The 22809-nt window shown below is 40.9% G+C and overlaps 1 long non-coding RNA gene across 1 annotated transcript; it reads left to right on the top strand.

Annotated features, from left to right (window-relative positions):
* Window positions 1–2439: 2439 nt before the first annotated feature.
* On the top strand, window positions 2440–9330 carry LOC309481839. Its single transcript, XR_014200102.1, has 2 exons — window positions 2440–4191; window positions 5705–9330. It is a non-coding gene; the product is annotated as an uncharacterized lncRNA (long non-coding RNA).
* Window positions 9331–22809: the final 13479 nt, after the last annotated feature.

Raw genomic sequence — 22809 nt, 5'->3', positions numbered from 1 at the left:
AAAAACTTCTCACAAAAAAAGCCCATTTAAAATTTGTTTATCATATAAATGTTTTAACTAACATTAACAAACAATGAATTAGCAATATATTTGTTAGTATTTATAAATCTTTTTTTAGTTGTTAGTTAAAAAATAAAACGATTTAAGCTCTGGTCCATTAATATTAACAAATACTTCTATAAATTTAACAAAGGTTATTTGCAAAAGTCAATTTTAAAAAGATTATAAAAATCAAAATCAAAAATCAAATAAATAACCCTTACCCTAATCAAACAAATAAATTGTTCAGTTAATATATTCACTGCTGCCATTAAAAGATGGGTAGCCCCCCCAAAACTGTAAACCTAGGGGAAACACTGCATCAGAAACTTATTTTACATCTTGTGAAAAGGGCATTATACCACCCCTTTAACCCCCCTGGGGTCGGCGATCACGCCGGCGTGATCTGCTCGCTTTATTTTTCTTAGTGCAAAAGAGACTCAAAATACTCTGTCGATTTTGATCTTACATATAAGTGTTATACATCATTCAATCCTGTTAAGTGTCTTTTTTTTTTGTGTATACTCACAATAAAAACAAAGTGTTGTGCTTTTTGCCAAATAAAGAGAAATAAACATGATGCGAGTTCTGCCTTTTCTCTGTCAGTGAAGACCATTCTGAAACGTGTCCGAAAATTAACTGTAATTCAGTGAATTCTCAGTCACACAGGCATACAGGCACACGGGCATAAAGCTTGAATTCTCTTCTTTTAAACGAAGTAATTTATATAAAAAACAAATATTCTCAGTTTATGTAATCTATATGAAAAGAGAGAGGTGTCAATCGTTCTCATTTCAGCTCATTATAGCTCATTACAGGGCTCCAGACTAACTTTTTGCCTTGGTTGCACTGGTGCGCCTAACTTTTTTATTTAGGTGCACCAGCACAAAATTTGGGTGCACCGAAAAATTTTCTCGGCTCGCGTCACCTTTAACGCCACAATTTCAAGGTCACCTTTTTATCACGCTCTATATACATTCATATTATGTAAATGATTTTAAACAAGAATAAGGTGTAGGTAAATAAAAAAAAGTAAAAAAAAAAAAAAAAAAAAAAATGTAAAGTGCTTCACTGAGCTGCCAAACTAACTATTTTGAGTCTCTAGCTCAGGCGCGGTATAGGCTCTACCTCCGTCTCTGAGTCGGATGCCATCTCCGACGAAAGACCAGGGCTTGGCATCTTACCAGGGACTGGGGAGAATGGTGGCTGAAGTAGCTTCATGTCTGGGCTGTTGTCGGAGCATTGACCGGGGAGTAAAGGGTTTTAACGGTATTCCTACTCTTACCGATACTGCTTATCGATCCGGTACTTTAACTGTATTCTTATCGGTTCTTTTTGTTTTTATATATATATATATATATATATATATATATATATATATATATATATATATATATATATATATATATATACATATACACATACATATATATATATATATATATATTAGTCTAAAAAGAAATCTAATAAAGTAATCAAATGTAAAATAACACTGCATAATTTTTCATAAATAGATTAATGCTTAATAAAGCTGAAGTTATTCTTTCAAGAGCTTTGTAGTGATTTTTCTCTTGTTGTTTGATTCACAGTAATGGCGCAATCGTCCGCATGTTTACTAGACTGCGGCCCCTTTAAGACCGAGTGCAGATCTGCTACTGATCTGATGCACCATATTCTCACAACTATTTCCATAACTACGTCCATTTAAGACATAAACTGTTTTTAGTGAATCTCCAAGCCGGTCCTTTTGACATACTTTTGTGTACATTTGATCGTTTAGACATGCACATTAAACCCTAAGTAGGCTATAATTTGCTTGTCTCGGTTTCGGTTTCGGAGCGCGTGCCGCCTTGCGAACAACATCTCTTGCGCAGATTTTGTGCTTTTAATAGCTCTTTTAATTATTTAACGCGTCTCGCAAGTTAGCAACAGTAGCTAGACTGCATTTTACAACAATCACCGATCGTGCTGATTCTGCCGTTAGGTTTGAGTTTTAGGGAGAAATGACAGTGTAATGCTGCGAAGGGAAGAAGTTGCGCTAGATAGAATGCGGCTATAGTTTTTAATGGTTTTACCTCAAATATATTATTTTTTATAATCTTTGGAAGCCGAAATCTAAAATAAAATCAGACTAATATCACAGACCATAAGTGTAACCAGGCTACGTTTGAATGTTTAATTCTGTCCTCCGTCATCACTCATTAAGCGTGAGAGAAGAGTGTGAGTTCCCATGAGTGTGTGAGTTCCGTCAAAGGAGAACAAACACTTAGTTCGTGGAGAGGCAGCGGATGCGAGGACGTTAGGTGCACCGGTGCGACCTAGGAAAAATTTTAGTCGCACCCTTACAAAATTTGGTCGCATGTGCGACCAAATTGGTCGCACTCTAGAGCCCTGCATTAAGTGATAATGTGAACACGCCCACGGAGAGCGCGCGCTATTCAAATGCAAATGTTCTGAGGCAATGCATGCAAACGTGTCAACGCCCACATCAGCTGGATAAAACACATCAAGTGTAAAGGAACACTCCACCGTTTTTTCATATTAAACTATGTTATTCCCTTAACTAAGACGAGTTGATACATACCTCTCTCGTCTCAGTGCGTGCACTCAATCGCTCTGGCGCGCGGCGACACTTTGATAGCACTTAGCTTAGCCCAGTTCATTCATTAGGATCCAAACAGAGATGAAGTTAGAAGCGACCAAACACCTCCATGTTTTCCCTATTTAAATACAGTTACACGAGTAGTTACACGAGTAGTTACACGACCAAGTATGGTGACACAAAATAAAACGTGGCGCTTTTCTAAATGGGTAAAAAGGATAACTATAATGTATGGCGGAATAGCACTTGGGAGCACTTCGACTCTGCGCAGTAAAAAGTCACGTTGGTTCTAATGACATAAGTGAGAGGGAGAGGGGGAGAGGATTTTTCAGGAGTGATGATATTACTGCGCCGAGTCGAAGTGAAAAATGGTGGAGTGTTCCTTTAATCAGACTCATGCACTTTACGTCATCTTGCTTCGCTGTGAGGAATAATCCTGGGAAATTTACCTCCGAATTGCGGTTTAGGTTCACTTCGATGAGCAACGGATCCAGCTGAGGACTGTGAAAAGTAAGTTCTTTATTCTTAAGTGCTTTGTTCCAATCGCGATATGCAATAGTGTCTGTAAACCGCAAAAAGACTGTTTAAATATGAATCGCGTATCTGTGTGTGAATGAATGAACGGCACAGCTGTAGTAAACAACAGCGCGCATCTGTGCCGTTCATTCACACGTGCACTTACATTAGTAAACGTTATTTTTACATGAACACATCTACTGAGATGAGTAAAAATCGACTGAAATATGTTGAAATAAAATGTCTTTGTATAAGCAACGTATTAAACTGCAAATTAACATTTATATGCTAATATATCATAAAAAACGATAGGCCTATGTTACAGATGAAATATGAATGTTTAGACAAGATTTCGTTGATTAGTTTTGGATAGATTATAAAGTTTTTACTGTAAAAACTTACCATTCTGTTTTTTTGTTAAATCTTGAAATTGTATAATCCAATTTAAATAAAAAACAACTACATGTGTGTAGCATCTTTGTTTGGATCATGATTAAATTCAGTAGTGCCTCTAATTTTAAATGGCTACAGAGGTTTAAGGTCAGTTTGGCCTGTTATAGAGCAAATAAAAACAAATAAATTATCTTAAATGAAGAAAGAAAAATCAGCAACCTGTAGCCTATCGGAATCGGCCAATTGGAATCGGATGATCGGTGCATCCCTAGATGTTTTTAAAACTGTAGTAACTGTAATGGAATCTTAATAAAAAGCCATTTTCATTTTATTTTTCCTGTAGCCTAAATGAAAGTTGAAAACAACTGTTGTGCAACATTGGCTCTATTCCAAACCTTTTTTGTAAACTTTTGAGGCGTTCACATCTAAACCTTGTGATCAGTTTGTGAGGCAATATTTCTAAAGGTTCATGGAAAATATAGAACTGGTTCAACGTGTTGTTCCCATACAAAGATACACCCATGCAAGCTATTACAAATTCTGCTGAATGTGTTTATCATTTCAGAATCACATGTTCCTGCAGCCGCACTGTTGTTTAAGGTCTTCTCGTCAGTTCTATTTGTTCTGCAATTAAAAACAAGGTAGGCTGAAACTAGTAGCCGAACAATCCCAGTGTGTTTGTTTCACACGACAAACAATAAAGTAATTATGAAGACTGAAACTTGGTGAATCGCAGCTTTTATCAAAGCAAATGTGTACAGAGAAATGGTTTCGTGAAGGCCACTGGTGAGCTGAAATATTATTGTTGTCTGGAAATTCCTGTATGTTCAGGTAAGACGGGGTAAGATGACCATAGATGGCACAAGATCTCATCTAAACACATCCGATGAATGGCTGTGCTCTTCTCAATTTCGTCATTTTTATCTGAATATCAAGAGTCAAAACAGTGCTGAGGTTAACCGATAATTTTGTGTCTTTGGAAATTTTATTATGTTGAATATCAGAGTTTCTTGTGTCTGTTTGTGTTAGTGAAAAATATTGTTTTTATAGTCCAATTTTTATAGTTTTATGGTCCAATTCTCACTATTAACTAACTATTAACTATGACTTTTGCCTCAAACTCCTAATTACTGCTTATTTATAGTTAGTAAGATAGTTGTTAAATGTAGGTATTGAGGATTAAGGGATGTAGAATATGGTCATACAGAATAAGGCATTAATATGTGCTTTATAAGTACTAATAAACAGCCAATATCCTAGTAATATGCATGCTAAGCAACTAGTTAATAGTGAGAATTGGAACCCAAACTAAAGTGTTACTGTCTGTTACACGTTAAATCTAATTAGTATAATAATTTATGCATAAATGCATGCAACTAATCCTAAATCAAACCCTAATCCTAACCTTAATTGTATAGTTATTACATGTTAATTAATGTTATTAATCAGTACTTAAATGTATAATTACACTGTAACAAGGGCACCTTAAAAAATAAAGTGTAAACGATGTCTCAAAGTGACGTTACTAGGGTTGGTTTTTATTACATTTTTATAGTAATTTAAGGGGTTATTCAATAATGCCATGACTTAGATGTACATATCACACATATTTGATCTCTATTAAAACCTAAAGGCTAATCGAGTGAAATCATTTGATTTGCAATTATGGCATAACTTCAATTAAAATGTGGGCAATTAAAAAATGTAAATATTAATATGCCTGTATACCAGTCATAGAATAAGTTCTTAAGGAGGGCATCTTCCCCCGCCTCAGCCTTATCATATCAGAGATTACTGACACTAAATATTCCTGCCGAAACAAGTGGATGAAACTTAAATTTATGTCCATCACACTTGTGTGACACATGTTCAGTTACCAAATCATCAGGTCTTTCCCAAATAGTATTGTATTTTTTCACCGTGACAGACTACAACAATGCCAGGATTTAAGGGTTTTGAACTACATGCTTTTCCTGTATACATGGAAATTTCCACTAAAACTTTTCCACCTATACATAGAAACAAACAACGGCTGTTTTGAACGGAAATGATTTTGTTATTAGATGTTTCATGAGTGAAAGCTGGCTATTATTTAAAGTTTGAACAGACATGACTTCATCTGCTTTTGAAATGTATCCTTCCTGTTTTCTTTAGTCTTTGAGAATGCTCACCCTGGCCGATCTCGAATGTCAGAGAAGTCCCCTCGAGGTTATCTATGATGTCATCTGTGATGGGCTCTGATATTTACAAGCTCTTCAAATGACTGTGCCGCGGGAGGGAGATGCCACAAGGCCAGCATCGATCTCTCATGCACACATGTGCAGGGAAACAGGGGGGAGAGGACTGTTATTTACCAAAAACAAACATTTACCAGACTTTAACTCCTTTAGAAAGTTTACAAGAAACCAGTTGAAAAAAAAGCATTAGCTGCAGGTTTTACAGCTACAATCAAAAAGAGATAAATGAAAACTGGGAAGAACATAAAACACAGCATCCCTATTTTTTGAGTCAGATGTAAATTCCCTCAAAAAAAGTGAAACGTTGATTTCTTTTTGCTTCACTGCTGCAATCAGTCATTTTGTTGCTATACATGTCATATAAAGTGTTTAATGACAGATCGACAGTAAGCTGCTTCAAGCAGAATAAGAAGATAAATTATTAATAGTATGTCATGTATCACCAGTGTTTTATATTTGAACTTCAGACACTTTTGTGTATCAGGTTTATTTTTTTTTAAACAACAGCTTATAAACAATTGTTTGTTTTTTTTTGTTTGTTTTTTTTGTTTTTGTTTTTTTGATCATGTCTTAAAGGAGAACTTGGTAACTTTTTTAACTTAATAAAACTGTCTAGAAATCATTTGGATGGTTAAACAACCTGTTCTGGTGATATTGGTGACTTTCCCCGCTCCCCCCAGCGTTCCCAGGCGGAAAACCAACCTTGCAACTTGCAACACTACCGTCCCGGCAAGTTAGAAATTGGAAGTCTCGTGAGAAGCGAGAACTAGAACGAGAACGAGCGCGAAACACAAATTGCTTTACGGCAATTCGACATAAACACACACGCATGTATGATGTATTACCAGATTACCCACCTCGGTAGACATAGCTCCACGCGATACAGTTGGCTTGCTCCGATCAAAACAAACGCACATGAGCAGCGGTAGAGAGGGGGAGGAGGCCGCCGCAAATTAGTTTTTTACGACTGTGTTGTGAAATATATGCACCCCCCCAACAGCTGTAGGGGGAGCTCGTGGGGAAAACATGCGACAACAAAAGGGAAAATCAGCGAAGAAGTGACTAGAGTTCGCTAGAGTTACCGAGTTCTCCTTTAATTTAGCAAATTTTTACAATCTTTTTTTGATAAATGTGATCTTTATTCCAGACCCAGACTTTCAATTTTAAACTATGAAAGACAATTATAAAAATGTTAATTGTATTGTAATTCAAAATGTATTGTCAAAATTATTTGACAGCCCAAATGTTGCCTCAAGCTGGCACTGCTGGTCTCCTGTCGGCAACGGCATGCGTCTTGTCAGCCAAAGCCGGGCCATGTGTGGCAATGATGGCACAGCGTGGATGATGACAAACGATATGAGGGCCGATTGTTGGTGGAAAGTGTGTGGCTCAGATCAGGCTTGTCACCATTTTAAATTTATGTATATTTTTAAAAGGATTCAAAGAGTATTTCTTGTTAGAAAGAGACATTTTAGCAAATGTGTTGATAATTAAATGCATAATTAAATAACAGAATAATGAAGTGCAGTTTTTAAGGCAGTGACTGATTTACTTAGTTTTAACATTTCATTCAAAGAACTCAAAGACTGAAATATCTTAAAATAATAACATTTCTGTAATCATTTAACCATGTCATACAGTATTTATTTTGTTTGCTGTGGGACATATAAGGAATTTTATGAATATGCTGTGGCTCGATAAATTATCATAACATTGTATTTGTCTGTTGTAATCCATGTGATTGCTTTGTGTGAGACATAGACCTTAATTTATTCAACAATCTTCGTCTCCATCTTCATCCCGCACTCAGTAAAAAAAAAAAAAAAATTGCTGCCTCAAGTTTTACAGCAGTGATATCAATTGCTTATTGGCTGCGTCCGAAATCGCATACTATCTTGAGTAGGTAAGCAATTATTTGTGACCGCAAAAAAAATAGGTTCTATATCAGGGATGGGCAACTTCGGTCCTGGAGGGCCACTGTCCTACAGAGTTTAGCTCCAACCCTGAAAAAATTACCTGCCTGTAATTTTCTAGTAATCTTGAGGACCTTGATTTGCTTGTTTAGTTAGGGTTGATGTTAAACTCTGTAGGACAGTGGCCCTCCAGGACCGAAGTTGCCCATTCCTGTTCTATATGGTATGGGTGTGTGTAGTATGAATGCAACAGACGTACTACACGTGACCTACCAGCGTCAGTATAGCGTCATTAGCTCTCATGTCCTTCGTCACCGATTGCTGTGTTTCGGGTGGTTGTGCTTTTGAATGAAGTGTAAATAAGGCTCAGGTGTGCCTCACTTTTCGGGGTTTTGGTAAAAGACTTGTGTTGAAATGGTTTACTTAAATCTATGAATCAGTACTACCAATATTAAAACTTGTTCTGGCCCAGTTCAGGGCTGCTTATTGGTTATTAATTGGCTGAGACTTGGGCCAGTTATGGCCCATGGGTGGCCCTTGTCTTTAATCCAGAACAGATCTGGGCCAGCTGAGGACCGTAATTCATTGCTGTAAGTGGACCGAGCGAAAGCTGGTTGTGTGGACCAGTGTTGGGCAAGAGAAAAAATGCTACAACAGTGGTGTTATTTCCACTACAATTAACAGTTTTTCCACTAATGAAGTTTTATCAAACTTTAAGTGTACTTGTTTTCCATAGAGGCATGTTTCAAGAAAGAGCTTGATTGTAATTCAATTTTTGTAATTGTTTTATACTTTGTTTTATAATCTTAGATTATATGTGCTGGGCTGTATGTAAAGCACTTTAGCACTTTAAATGTGCTATATAAATAAATGTGATTGATGTGATTGATTGATGTAACATGATTTGTGATGTCTGATGAAGACAATCATATTGAAATTTTATCAAATTATGCAAAAAGTGTGCTCAGGGCAATGTCTACTTAGTTACACACATCTTTATCCATGTCAATGTCAAATTAATCTGAACCTACTAAAACTAGAACTATTATTTGATAGCATCCAGACTAGCATATTGACTAAATACATTTGCCTGACTTTAACCTAAATCTATACACAGAGCAACTTATAGAGCTTGCTTATAAAGTGAGATGGGTCAACCCACACACTGACATAAAACACTGTCTGGAATATACTGTAAAACAATACAGAAACCTTCCGCTGCATGTGCAAGCACTTGCAGGCACATAAGGCTCTTGGAGGATGTCGGGGCTTCATCAGGTTTCAGGAGCAGGTACATAATTGGACCACAGGCCTTAACTGAGTCAGATGGGGAAGTCCCAATCGCGGCATGGCTCGAGAACGGTGCATCAGAGGGGAGCGATAGCATAACAGCCCCTTCCATCACCATCGGCACCATCAGTTATCACTGAGCTAAAAAAAACACCCACTCATTTTTGGAAAGACAAACTGGTTCCCAACACCTACAACCCCCCTGTGAAAGATGGGGGCCTCCCCTATGTGCCGAAAATGGAGGGATCCTTTTCAAGTGTGCATATTTACAGAGAGTGAGAGTTCCATCGTCTTGAATGTCTGTTTCATTATGTACACTGCAAAAGAAAAAGAAAATGTATTTTTGTCTCTTTCTTATTTATTTATTTTTATTACTTGACTAACAATTTAAACTCCTATATTAATCTTATGTTTTCAAAATAGTTCTGCACGGAGACAGAGCCTGGTGATCTTACAAATTAATTTAAATAATACTTTGTATTTATATAGTGCCATTCCAATTCTCAAGGACACTTTACAATCTCGAATCAAAAAGAAAATCAGAGCTTAAACCTAATTTATTCTTAAATGAATGCTGAGTTTTTAAGGCAGTGATATAAGTGATGTTACGGAGGGCCTGTTTGAATATAGAATGGACTCTGGCTGCTGATTTGAATTTATTGAAGTCTATGTAGTTTTAGAAGGAAGAGTTATTGGAAATAAAAATGTAGTCCATCAGTAGGGTTTATTTTGGGAAACATTAATAGGAGGGGGATTTGAGAGTGATGCCAAGTATCGTTGCCAGTGATACTGTGAACTTAAACACTATAAAAACTGTTAATGGTAAATTAATGTTTATTATTTAGGTGTTGTGTGTTGTTAAGGCACCTTACAAATAATATAAAATAAAAAATATTTTTATAAAAAATACAGTGTATGGCAAAGAAACAGCAGGTAGAAGATAAAGAGTAGAGGACCAAGGACAGAAACTTTAGGGACACCATGTGAAAGGGGAGTACAGGGAGATTTTAGATTTTAGTCTTCTAATTCGTTACATTTATAGCGCTTTTCTAGGTACTCAAAGCGCTTTACATTGAAGGGGGAATCTCCTCAACCACCACCAAGAAGAAATCACGTCTTCTGAAGAAATAATTCCAATTTGTGTCATTATTAGACATGCTGTCCAAACCTGTACAACATTTTCTTCTGTGGGACACAAAAGAAGACGTTTAGCCTCACATGATTAATAACAACAGAAGTTATTTGAATATGTGCAATTGAGAGCTGTGCCCTAGGCCTAGGACAAGATCAGTGAAAAAATGTTGGTGTTGAGCGCACAAAGTTATTTTAATGGGTACATATAACTAAGTATAACACACAAAATGGTTGGACTATTTTCATGTTGCTTTTGGGAGATTGCTATCAGTTTATATAAAATTTAAGTGAATAGATTATTTGTTCTCTGGTTCTCTCTGATAACATCATAAAGGAATCTCCGATGTTATTTGTCTGTATTATCACTGACTGTCAAAGTCTTTCATTCCATCATTTTGATGACTGATAACAAGGTTCCTGAAAGTGCAGCATTGATACTGTAATTCATGTGTGGGCAGAGAACCGTTTAAATCCCTGTCATTTCTAAAACTGGCTCAAATTTAATGCTTTTATTACAATCATTTTGTGAAAAACATTGGTCTTTTCTTATGTCTATAACCATCAATGGCATGCAATTTACAGAAAATATGTCCGTTTCAGATTCAGATGGAGTCTGTTTATCATTCATTGGCAGTGATCTTATTCATACTGAAGCATTAAATGTAGCTTTTTTTATGATTTTGCCTTATCTGATTAGTAGTAGGAGGACAGGGTATTCACTGACCTTTATTTTCACAGGAACAAAAAAAAAACTTTAACAGGACACAGAGAAACAACCCACACTTGATGAGATACAGGAAATGACATCATAATTTAAAGCCTTTAAAACCTGATTACTAAGGGGGGCATATGAGGTGGAATTTAGGCCAAGCCAGACCGATGGCAAACATGCCTTTGACAGTTCTACTGATACAAGAAATTTGGTTACACTTTAAGTGTCTTTGTTACAAAGTAATAATGTTTAAATACTGAGTAATAGTAATTAAAAACATGTACTTACTATAGGGTTAAGGTTAGGAATAGGGTTTGATACATGTAACTGCATAATTTACTGTTATTAATTCGGTAAGTACATGTAACCTGTAACAAGGACAATGTAAAAATAGTGTTACCAGATATTTTCTAACAAATAAAGTAATTCTGTGCCACATCTAACCTGGTTTTATATAAACTGAAAGCTGTGAATTAGAAAAATGTAGGTCACTGAAAAGTTGTGGTCATGAGCAAATGCCTACATGGTAGTTTGTAATAGTATGTAAACTCATCTCAAGTGGTCGCTCACTAGTGGACAACCAAAATACATTGCTCTTTTACATATGGCCAAGTTAAAAAAAAATTTTTTTTATGATACTTCATCTTCAGAAAGTTTAGGCCTTGAAGGTTTTTGAAAGACTCATCCTGTCTCACCTAAAAACAAACACTATAGCAAACATTAGGCAAACAAACCCTAATGGACCCTATGCAGTTTGCATAACAAACATATGAAATGTAAATACCCAGGAGGCTCAGTGGGTAGCACTGTTTCCTCACAACATAAAGGCCCCAGGTTTGAGTCCTGACTCAGCTTGGAGTTGAGTGTGAATGTGAAGTTAAGTGAAGTAACATGAAGGCCAAGTATGGTTACTCATACTCTGAATTTGTCCTCTGCATTTAACCCATCCAAGTGCACACAGATTAGGAGCAGTACAAACCTACATCTATCTACTAGGGGTGTAACGGTTCACAAAATTCACGGTTCGGTTCGGTTCGATACGATACACTGGTGTCACGGTTCGGTACGTTTTCGATACAGCAAAAACAAATACTAGAGAAATTTCCTTCATTTTTATTTTTTATTAACTTTTTTATTAAATCTAACATTATAAAGTATGATGTTTTTTACTTTGAGCAGTGATGGAGCTATTCTTGACTCTTCTTAGGAGCATATAAAACAAAAACAGCTCCTTATAAAAAAATTAAATGTAATATTGTAGTAGTTATAAACAAAGGTTTATTTTATTTCAGATTAACATTTGAGGGCAGCAATTTTATTCATAATGTCGAAATAAAAACGACGTAACGTTACTTGAGGGCATTGTAGCCTACTATTCCTGCCAAACTTCCATGGTTACAGTTAGTGTTACTACAGTAAATCCATGGTGAATGTTGCTGATCTGTGGCCACTGGATAGTTCATTCATGGGACAATGTTTCTCCTGGTTTCCACGTCAGCGCTGTTTGATCCGTTAATAACGGAGAAATGTGAATGCTTCTCACTAGATCTCGCAGCGATGTTATTACTTCAGTGGCGAATTCAAATGCTTTCTTTACCTGATCTCTTAGCGCTGTGTAGTAACAGTGTCGCTTAATCAAGATCGTCTCGCACTGCATTGGTCCAAACTGTGAAGCACAAAATAACGAGTAGCGCAGTTTCGTTCTACTTTCATTTTGTTTGCCATTTGATGTTGGGCAATGTTGTTGTCACGCCAGCGTCTCTTACATTATGAGCGCGCTTTCCACACGCCTACATTTTAAATAACAAAATTTTGGTCGGCAGGAAAAATGGTCCAACGAAACGGTTCAATACGAATATGTGTATCATTACACCCCTACTATCTACAAAGATAACACATACACGCACACACTGCAAATGTGTGGAGACACAGACCCGGAGCAGTGGGCAGCCATTCGTTGCGATTGAGGGTTAGGTGCCTTGCTCAAGGGTACTTCAGTCATTTCCTGCCGGTATTGAGAATCGAACCTTCGGGTTACCATCGACCTTCAAATCTCTAACCATTAGGCCACGTCTGCCCTATATACAGTATGTATGTGTGTGTTAACCTGGTGTTGGACTGGATCCCTGTGACACTACATGGGAAAAGCAGTTTGGAAAATGGATACTGTGATGGATTTTTTTAATGAATAAAATAGTAAACTGTACATCAAACTAATCATAACTCTAACATCTAACCTTACTTCTCCTTTAGGCCTAACATTCTACCACTTGAACAAAATGTACTCTGAAGTTTGTGTCGAAACCAGTGGCAACTTCTGAGATGCTGGTTAAAATATAAAAAATATAACAGTCTAGAATAGTTTCATGACATATTGAGTAATCAACAGAACTTATAACCTTTTCCAATTTTATTAGATTTTTTTATCATTTGAGATCTAAGTTGCTTCTACCTAGTAACAGAAGAGTTCCCTTTCAAGGGAACTCGCGTTGCGTCGAGATTGACGCTATGGGAACGCATTGCGTGATTGCATCATGAAGCACTTGTAAAATCAGTCCAATGGCGTATAGGCGGGTGACGTCATGGCAGGAAGCTATAAAGCGCACCCAGACCAAACATTGTCAGCTTCTGTGTCTTCAGCAAGCGCTCTCTGTGAAATCTGTCTCTGTCTGTTTATTGTTGTTTGTCCTCAAGCATATTATATATCTAGACAGGAATATAATGGCGAGCAAACAGCATTTTGGATCGTGTGTTCCTCCCCGCCCTCGCTTCATTACGAGTGGGGATACACGCGATTTATGTGTTGTTTGTTTGGGAGTAGAGCATGCACGGTCAGCTCTAGTAAAATGGGGCTGACAGTGTTCATTCATAATTCCTGACGTGTAACATATGCACTTTGATAGTTTTAGCTCTGCTCCTGTTGGCTTTCTTCTCGAGGGAAGAAAGTCGAGAAAGATTCTTTGGCTTGGATCTCGCGTTTGCCGAGGCAGCGCGTAGATTAAGGCTACGGGTCTGCAATAAAGATTCTGTGACTCGATCTCGGATTTCGCGTGTGCTGAGGCAGCGCGTAGATTACGGGGCTGCAATAAGAATCTAATGGCTCAGATCGCGCGTTTGCCGAGGCAGCGCGTAGATTATGAGTATGCATCTCTGCAATAAGAATCTAGTGGCTCAGATCGCGCGTTTGCAGAGGCAACGTGTAGATTAATAGGTGTCACGAATCTGGTCTGTGGCCTTCCGCCCGATAGCCACCAGAGGTCGCTTCTCCATCATATTGAATCTCACACCACACAGCACACTGGACTGCATTTCCCATCATCCATTACACGGACAACACACACAGCTGATTACACTAATCACGCTCCCAGCTGAGAACTATCTCACAATCACTATCACCCAATCACACACTCTTTATAAGCCTTGGACATTCTCTCTGTGATCGTCGAGTATTGTATAGCGCATATCCTAGCGACAGCTACTCTACGAAGCCCACTCAGTTGTTTTAAATCTTGCCTTGCCTGTTTTGATATCTGCCTGTGTTTCCTGGATTAACCCTTTGCCTTGCCCTTCGGACTCTGTTTGCCCCTCGTTTGGATCATTGCTTGTGTACCTGGATTATCTCTCTGCCTTTCCCTGTTGGATATTGTTCACCGATCGTAGACCCACGCTTGCCCTAGGATCTCTCTTGTGTCTTGCCCGTACCATACCTGTTTACCGTTGTCTGACCCTTGCCTGTTTACCATGTTTATAAATAAAAGCTTGCACATGGATCCGCACGCCTCACGTCTTGTTCGCCCTGTTACAGAATACTCGACCACACAAGGATCCAGCAACTTTTCAGATGGACATTTGTCAGGTATGGACACTACAAGACTATTGTTTGCCCTCAAACAAGGCTCACGATCACTAGAGAACCATATTAGAGAGTTTTTAGCCTTCGCTCATTATTCTGATTTACCGGACATTATCTTGATTGAGATTTTTTGTGATGGCATTAATCAACCATTGCAATCTCATCTTAGACATGAGGGTCCACGTTCATCACTGAGTGCTTTTTTTGATTTTGCTTTGACTGTTGGCTCACTATTCACTGGATCACGTCATGCCACCCATCAGGCCCATCACCGGATTGGTCTCTGGACGTCCTAGATTAATGTCCAGCGTGTTGGACCCACCGCTCATGTCAGCACGGAGGGCCAAGAAGATCGGCCGAATGGGGTCTCATCCTGCCAAAACCACCGTTCCAGAGTCTCTTTCCGTCGAAGTCCCTGCCGAGCCAGAGCCAGAGCCAGTCGCCTGCCCGCCAGAGCCAGAGCCAGTCGCCTGCCCGCCAGAGTCTGTGAGCGCCGTTCTCCCCGAGCCAGAGTTTTCAAAGCCTTTGTCGCTGGTCCCGTCCAGCACAAAACCCTCGCCGCTGGTTCCGCCCAGCTCAGAGCCCTCTTCGCCGCTGGTTCCGCCCAACTCAGAGCCCTCTTCGCCGCTGGTTCCGCCCAACTCAGAGCCCTCTTCGCCGCTGGTTCCGCCCAGCTCAGAGCCCTCTTCACCGCTGGTCTCGTCCAGCACAGAGCCCTCTTCACCGCTGGTCCCGTCCAGCACAGAGCCTTCTTCATCGCTGGTTCCGTCCAGCTCAGAGCCCTCTTCGCCGCTGGTCCTGCCCAGCTCAGAGCCCTCTTCGCCGCTGGTTCCGTCCAGTTCAGAGCCCTCGTCATCGCTGGTCCTAACCAGCTCAGAGTCCTCTTCGCCACTGGCCCTACCCAGCTCAAAGCCCTCGCCGCCGCTGGTCCCGTCAAGCTCAGAGCGCGCTGATCCTGAGCCAGAGCCAGAGCTTCACGTCAGTCCTGCCGAGCCAGAGCCAGAGCTTCACGTCAGTCCTGCCGAGCCAGAGCCAGAGCTTCACGTCAGTCCTGCCGAGCCAGAGCTTCACGTCAGTCCTGTCCAGCCAGAGCCAGAGACTGTGTACGCCACGTCTTCCACGCCAGTGTCTTCGGACAAGATGGCCGACTCCACACCTGTGTCTTCGGACATGATGGCCGACTCCACGCCTGTGTCTTCGGACAAGATGGCCGCTGCCGTGCCGGATCCAGTGTCTGTGGACAAGATGGTTGCCGCCGAGCCTGTTCACGTCACGCCTGCCGAGCCTGGGTCTTCGGACAAGATGGCTGCCGCCGCGCCTGTTCACGTCACGCCTGCCGAGCCTGTGTCTTCGGACAAGATGGCCACCGCCGAGCCGGTGGTGTCGGTTCCTGTGCCGGTGGTGTCTGTTCCAGTTCCTGAGCCGGTGTCTGTTCCTGTGCCATGGCCGCCCGAGGGGTCGTCTCCGCCCTGGTCGCCCGAGGGAAAGTCTCCGCCCTGGCCGCCCGATGGACTGTCGTTTCAGCCCTGGCCACCTGCACGACCTCCTGGAAAGTCTGCTTCGCCCTGGTCACCCGATGAGTCGTCTGCTTCACCCTGGGCGCCCGATGGACTGTCGTCTCCTCCCTGGCCTCCTGAACCGTCTGCTCCTCCCTGGCCGCCTGAAGGGTCGTCTCCTCCCTGGTCGCCTGCACAGCCTGCTCCGTCCTGGCCTGCCATCCTGTCGCAATCTCCAGTCCGCCTCCGCTCCACCGCCCTCCTGGATTGTATTGGAGCGTCTGGAAGCCGCTCCTTGTGGGGGGGCTCTGTCACGAATCTGGTCTGTGGCCTTCCGCCCGATAGCCACCAGAGGTCGCTTCTCCATCATATTGAATCTCACACCACACAGCACACTGGACTGCATTTCCCATCATCCATTACACGGACAACACACACAGCTGATTACACTAATCACGCTCCCAGCTGAGAACTATCTCACAATCACTATCACCCAATCACACACTCTTTATAAGCCTTGGACATTCTCTCTGTGATCGTCGAGTATTGTATAGCGCATATCCTAGCGACAGCTACTCTACGAAGCCCACTCAGTTGTTTTAAATCTTGCCTTGCCTGTTTTGATATCTGCCTGTGTTTCCTGGATTAACCCTTTGCCTTGCCCTTCGGACTCTGTTTGCCCCTCGTTTGGATCATTGCTTGTGTACCTGGATTATCTCTCTGCCTTTCCCTGTTGGATATTGTTCACCGATCGTAGACCCACGCTTGCCCTAGGATCTCTCTTGTGTCTTGCCCGTACCATACCTGTTTACCGTTGTCTGACCCTTGCCTGTTTACCATGTTTATAAATAAAAGCTTGCACATGGATCCGCACGCCTCACGTCTTGTTCGCCCTGTTACAATAGGTCTGATATATTTATACACACAGGGAACTGAGCAGACGGGAATTTCCTTTTCTCTCTTTCTGTATTATGATTGTTTGCAAACTAATTATGTGTTTGTAGACTATTATTGTGGTTCTTTTTGTTTGAGAATATAATATGAATTTAATTCTGAGAAATTAAATATTTGTCTGGCTTTGAAAGATGATGTATGAAAATAATATATTCTATTTTTCATCCAGACCAAGTTCTATATCTGAGCTATTTCTGTCTGCATTTAATTGTGATTAAATTAAATGTTAAATGCTCATCTGAGTTGATGTCTGTATTAATACACTAAATTCAGCCTTTCACCTAGACTGTTTCTACTTGACATTTGGCTGCATTTAATTTTTGAGAAAATTAAATATGTACTTATCTGATCTCTGAGGAGTTAGATGTCTATATTAATGTAGTATTCAGCCTTTCATCCAGACCGTGTTTACTTGTCTGGTTGATATTGGCTGCATTTAATTTTTGAGATAATTAAATATGTACTCATCTGATCTCTGAGGAGTTATGTCTATATTAATATAGTATTCAGCCTTTCATCCAGACCGTTTATACTTGTCTGGTTGACATTTGGCTGCATTTAATTTTTGAGAAAATTAAATATGTACTTATCTGATCTCTGAGGAGTTCGATTTCGGTATTAATATACTATTCAGCCTTTCATCCAGACCGTGTTGACTTGTCTGCTTGATCTTTGGCTGCATTTAATTCTGAGGAAATAAATGGTGAAATTCCTGGGGGGAAATTAATAACACCTCATTATACGGTGCCCATCTCCCTTTGGTGCTCTCAGGGGCCGTTCTGCCAACCCCATCATCTCGTGTGCTTCGGGGCGCAGCGGTCTCCAGTGAATTCTAGTCTCAGACGAGCCTTTATCTCACTGTCCGCCCGGAAACGTAGCGGCGCTGGGATTTTTGCCCCCTCCGAGGAGGGTCTCAGAGCAATCATTTTGGCTGTTCCCTGCCGGTGCGCCGCTTCAGGGCAACGAATTGGTCGCTTTAGTAATACCAGAGACCAGTCTCGAGAGGCTGGTTCTCTTCATTTCCGGTGGGAAGTGGTTAACACCTCACTATACGGAGCCCATTTCCCTTCGATGTCTTTGGGGGGCCGTTCTGCCAACCCCGCCACCTTGTGTGCGTCGGGGCGCAACGGTCTCTGACGAGCCTACATCTCCGTGTCTGCCCGGAAACGTAGCGGCACTGGGATGTTCGCCCCCTCTGATGAGGGTCTCAGAGCAGTCAGTTCGGTTGTTCCCTGCCGGTTCGCCGTACAGGGCACCGAATTGGTCGCTTGAGTAACACCTAGAACAGTCTGGAGAGCCTGGTTCTCTTAGTAGATTATTTGGCAGTGTGGGAACTTCTGCCAAACATATCTCAACAGAAACAGAGTGTTTGCTCCTGAGCCCCCACTAAAGGACTGGGGTTCGGGATGGCACTCTCAACCACAGCCTTTAAGGAGTAAGACAGATCTGAGGACCATCATTATTTCGAAGAAGGCTGTGGGGAAAATGTCCTGATGCCTGAGGGGTCAGACCAACGAGGGCAGTCTCCCCTGAAGTAAAGTGGTTAACACCTCATTATACGGTGCCCGCTGCCCTTCGGTGCCCTCAGGGATGTCGAGATGTCGATCTCGCACACAGGAAAGAGTTGCGGTTACGGCTAAACGCCAAAAATAGTGTGCTTTCTCCACTACAGAGGACCACTTTTTCTAGGCGTGGTTGGGACTTAATGTTGATGCAGGCATACCTCTCACCTGCACGCATAGAGTACATCCTGTCAGCTGTGAAAAGAATAAAGCTAGGCCAGTCACTCACTGTGAAACAGTTTCAGAGACTGTGGGGTCTGATGGCAGCAGTGTCCAACGTGATACCTTTTGGCCTGTTGTACATGAGACCCCTGCAGTGGTGGCTCAGGACCAAAGAGTTTCCCCGAGGTGCAACCCCTTTCACATGATCAGGGTCACGCGGCAATGCTTACGTGCCCTAGTTATGTGGAAGAAGCCTTGGTTCTTGTCCCCAGGATCCTGTGCTGGGAGCTCATTGTCGTCGCTTAACGCTTACGACGGATGCTTCCCTCACGGGCTGGGGTGCGATCATGGATGGTCGCTCGGTGTCCGTGGACGGGTCACCATCTCACCTGGCACTTAATCACCTGGTGATGATGGCTCAGGCTCTTCATCCCTGGGCACCAGATTCAGGAAGCAGACATCCTGTCGAGGCAGGGGCTGAGGCCCAGGGGAGGGAGACTCCACCCCGAGGTGGTGGAGCTCATATGGACTTGTAGACGTGGCAGTTCAGCATCTGTACATGGTTTCCCTGATTGTTCTACTTCCGGGAGTTCTGGAGAACAGAGTTATGGGAGTATGGGTTTGGCCCCTGTAGCCTTGTATTAGGGGTATCCCTAAAAGAGGTGCTAGATGCGGCGGGCGGTTCCTTTCCGCACACATTCATCGGGTTTAACCTGTTAAGCTGCAACGCCACTTTTGAAAAATCCCCAGAAATGACATACCCAAACTGAAACACATACAGTTCATGAACCCTTTGCACTAAAAGCACAAGTATGATCTCATTTGAAAGCTGACACCTGGTAGTTTATTGTAAATGTAGAATTAATTATTGTCATAATGAAAATAATTTTTTTAAATAGCTTCAAAGTTTTGTAAAGTTATTAGAAATTTATTTTTATGAAACATCTTCATGAAAATAAAATTGAAGTTGGCCCTGGAGCAATCTAGAAATGCACTGCAGCTAAAGCCATATGTGTGACCATGTTATATTTAAAATCTGAAAATGATAAGTCTAAAACTCTGTATTTAGTTAAATGTTTTTCAAGATCATGTCATATGACTTTATTTTGATTAGACTCTAAAAATGCTACTGATGTTTAGTCATCATCTAAGTCATCTATTCAGTCTATTGTCTCTATTGTTTTGTGGTGCAAACGAGCCCCATTCAGTCTCAGTCTCCCCAGTACACATTCACACACCTCCAGCCTGGTTATGGATCTAAATATGCATATCTTTTGTCTGCATTATAGTTACTAACGACTGGCTATTCACATGCTATTCATAGGGTTTCAATCCCTAATTTATTTTATCAAAGTTCTCACTTACATTTGAAACTGTATCAAATGCACTAAAACATTTCAGAAAAGCATTACTATTTAGAAAAAAAAAAACCATAAAAGAATAACTTCTAGGTGACAGGTGCACCTGAGCTAGCTAGCATATTAGCTTAGCACACCATCAATACACGACCATTTATGAGATTAAAACTATGTTTGTGCTTCAAACTTATTTCATAACGCAAGACGAGTGTTTTAAATAATCTTCTGTGATCTAATTTGGCTTCAGATAAAAAAAAATCAGAAAGAAAATATATTATTTATAGTTTGCACGATGATAAAGTCTATATCGATTAGCATTACATTATAAATATAATCTATTATTATAAAAATACCTGGCATTGCTTGAAGAACACTCAAATATCAAATATCATTTGCAATCATGTTTATTGTCTTCAAAACGTCTATATCTGCATATTACAGCGATCTCTGTGTTAGCTTTGTGTGTAGCTGCTATCAGTGACGTCCTTGAAGGTCACATGATTATGGCTCTTCTTCATGTTCCATATATGGAGTATTTTTGTGCATATAGCGCCCTCAGGCTATTGGTATGAATTGAAAACACAGCACATCTCAGTAAGAAGCGCTCATAATGATTACATCGACGCATTTGGGTATAAATTCCATAAATATTATTCCTGTCTATAGAAATATGATGTGAATCTATGAGAATATATCAATATTTCTCCAAGTCTGCACATTTTTTAGCTAAAAGCCCTGAGGGACGTTGTTTTGTGAATCGCTGTCATGACAACAGCACGGAGTTTTTTTTTCTGAATGGACCAGCTGACGGTCATAATTCATAAAGGTATCAACGCATTTTTTCATTTCATAACTCCTGACACAAATTAAGACATAACTGTCACTATACGTTTCTCAGAATACAATAGTTGTCAAATACTGAAACTTGAGTCTTATATCTTTTTAATGATGTATAGTTTGTCAAGGTAAAACATTTAATCTGATAGTAACTTTGAACTAAATAAATAAAAAAACGCTTCAGTGCGCCGACGCACTGGTGCAGCTTAACAGGTTAAAACCTATTTTTGGGCTTCACTCCTGGGTCCCAGGTTATTCTGTCTTTGTTGTGCTCGCCTGATTTCACACAAGACAGGCACTGGTCACTATGGTGGCGTTGGTATAGACGTTCCCATAGCGTCAATCTCGACGCAACGCGAGTTCCCTTGAAAGGGAACGCCTCGGTTACGACTGTAACCTCGGTTCCCTGAAGAGGGAACGAGCGTTGCGTCACCTTGCCATACTTCCGGTGTGCCTGTGATCGACTTGCTTCGACCTATCAGAAGTTGACAATGTTTGGTCTGGGTGCGCTTTATAGCTTCCTGCCATGACGTCACCCGCCTATACGCCATTGGACTGATTTTACAAGTGCTTCATGATGCAATCACGCAATGCGTTCCCATAGCGTCAATCTCGACGCAACGCTCGTTCCCTCTTCAGGGAACCGAGGTTACAGTCGTAACCGAGGCGTTTTCATATGAATAACCAATCAAATTGTAGGGAAATTATGTGATGTATCATGTCATTTTCATCATGCTCCTATTGTCACGGTTCATCAATCCATGTGTTCATTTTGTGTATCTGTTGGTTGTTGTGGGTGTGGGGTCTGAGTGTGTAGTGCTTGTTTGTTGCTTAGTAACCAGCTGATCACTTAATCAATCCGCAGCTGCAGCTAGTTACTTCTGTTGTTAGCTGCCTATATCTAGCAGGAGTGATTAGTGTTGGTTCGTCACTCTTGTTTGTGCTCTCTTACCCAGTTCCGGTGCCTGAGTTATTTCCTCGATCTCGTCTGTGTTTCCAGACTTCTGGAGATCGTTTGGAGTTCTCTTCATCCAGTTCCAGTTTGGCATCTGTGCTGGATTTATTCATATCACTCATCCTCTCCTGTGAATTTGTATCCTGGTCGCCCGCCTGCTATACGTGGTGTTTTGAGTATTATCACTGTTTCAATAAACAAACTGTCTTCAATAAACTGCTTGCTTGCATTTGGATCTACGACTCTCATTCTGACAGAACGAACCGACCATCAATGGATCCAGCAAGCACGGTGGAATTGCAGAATGTACTGGCCAGTTCAGGACTCAGCAGAATGAGCATCAAGATCCTGCCACCTGCTAACATGCAGGAGAGAATGGCTCGTCATCGTGGTCTCACTACTCTTCGCCAGGAGGGCTTTGAGGTGGGGGGTTTTGCCCAATTCTTTTGGACCATGTCTGTGGGGCTAGATTATAATGACACTGCTCTCAAGGACATTTTTAACTCCTGTTTGGATGAAGATTCTCTCAGGATTCTGGATTTCTGGGGTTTCTCTAGGTACCTTGTAACATTTTACAAAAGTAGTCTTTCCGCTTCCGGCACTGTCTCGGATAGCAGCCTGTCTTGCATGCTCTCTGCTTTTTAAGTTTTTAAGTTCCGTTTCTCTTTATTTTTGTTTTTCCTTTTATATATTTATTGCTTTTTATTTACTAAAAAACTCCTCTGCGATGACCGCGACGCCACGCTGCCCCTTTGTTTACAGCCGGGACCAGCTGCTGGGACTCCGACAGCACAGC

Source organism: Leuciscus leuciscus, assembly GCF_965113295.1.
Source record: "Leuciscus leuciscus genome assembly, chromosome: 19".
Classification (NCBI taxonomy): Eukaryota; Metazoa; Chordata; class Actinopteri; order Cypriniformes; family Leuciscidae; genus Leuciscus; species Leuciscus leuciscus.
This window is presented reverse-complemented; position numbering and strand designations above follow the sequence as displayed.